This window comes from Triticum urartu, chromosome 6 (assembly GCF_003073215.2).
Source record: "Triticum urartu cultivar G1812 chromosome 6, Tu2.1, whole genome shotgun sequence".
Lineage (NCBI taxonomy): Eukaryota > Viridiplantae > Streptophyta > Magnoliopsida > Poales > Poaceae > Triticum > Triticum urartu.
In genome coordinates, this window is record NC_053027.1 from 29,672,945 (window position 1) to 29,674,649 (window position 1,705).

Sequence of the window (1,705 nt, forward strand, 5' to 3'; positions counted from 1 at the left end):
ACAGACGTACTTTAGAGTGTAGATTCACTCATTTTGCTCCGTATCTAGTCCGTAGTGGAAGCTCTAGAAAGACTTATATTTAGGAATGGACGGAGTACATTCTAGAAAAAGCAATACTATATGAAACAAATTGCTTAATTTTCTAAAGGGATCAATGAATTGATTGGGTCAAGACTCAAGAACTCAGGATGCAGAGACTAGTCAACATTGAGGCTGTTACAGAGAGGTACTTACTGTACTAAGTTTCTTATATTTCCTTTTTGTATTTCGAATTCCTAATTTATCTCCTAACACAAGGCCCTAGATCCTTGGCAATAGATTAAATTGTTATTCCTCTAACATTGTATCAGTAGCCGATTAGGTTTAGATCTTTTTTCCATTGTACCAAAAAAAAAGATTGTCTTAGAGATTAGGGAAACCTTCTGTCCTTATTTTGCAATTCCCAAACGGCCAAAAGGCCCAAAACTTGGAACAAATTTTGAAGTTTCCATGTTCTAATATGAAGCACTTGGGACATATACAGACTTTTGTACTTCACAGAGTCAACACAAGCTCTAGAGCAGTAGGAGGTGCTAGGAAGAATAGAGGACAGAGAATATAGATGCCCAGTCACAGTAATAAAGTAGTAGGCTGGATGAGAACTCTGATGTCCAGGACCTAACGACGCAAAACAAGTTCCTGCTTGTGAAGCTCCTGCATCGGCTGCACTCGAGCGACAACACACCCTGGTCTGTGTGGCTCTAGTCTGCGTTGGACCGGATGCCGGTCTGTGATGTTGCGATCGCGCGGCTACCTGGGAGCCACTAGGGTGCTCTCATCAAGCTCATGCCGCTCTACAGGGTTATCTCTTTTGTTGCAGTCGGCAACGGTGAACGGGCCGCCTTCTGGCACGACAACTGGCTGCCTGTCGACCCCCTTTGTAGCTTTATGCCCACCATGTTCTCGCATGTGACGAGCGTCATGGTCTCGATGCCTGCGGCCTTGCTGGAGGTGTGGTCCCAACTCATCCCCCGCCTCACCGCCGCTGGGGCTCGTCATCTCAATGCCCTGCTGATGGCTCTAGACAGGGTTCAGCTGTCCACTTCAACTGATGACCAGGTGCTTGAGCGTTGTTCCTTACCTGCCCATGGGTTCCAGACCGCCCAGCTCTACTACCTCTGCTCTTTTGGTGGGGTGGTCGCCACCTTCCACAACTACGTATGGCGGAGGCAAGCCCCCTCCTGGGTTCGTTTCTTCACTTGGCTCCTGGTTCAGGGCCGGATCAACACCCGGAGTGCGTTGCTCCGAAAAAGCATCACCTCCACTGCCGAGGCCGGTTGTCCACCGTGTGAGGCGCCCTGCAAGACTGCAGATCACCTAGTCTTCCAGTGCACCTTCGCCTAGCACTTCTGGGCGTTTGTTGGTGCGCCGACGTCGCACGAGGCCTCGCTTCGATCTCTACAGGACGTCTGTCTCTCCCTCGCTATAACCTAAGTGGTTGGTATCAACCTTCATTCTCCTTTGCTTCTCATGGCTATGGAAGCACTACAATGGGATGCTCTTCAACAGTGACACCCCCTCTCTCACACGCCTCCGGTGCTTGTGCCGCGAGGAGGCCGCCGTTTGCCCCAGTCCGATAGGTGATGTGGACGCCTGGCTTGACTGTTTACCAGTCCGAGCCAGCTGACTCTCCTCCACCTAATGATTCAGGTATGGTCTTACCCCC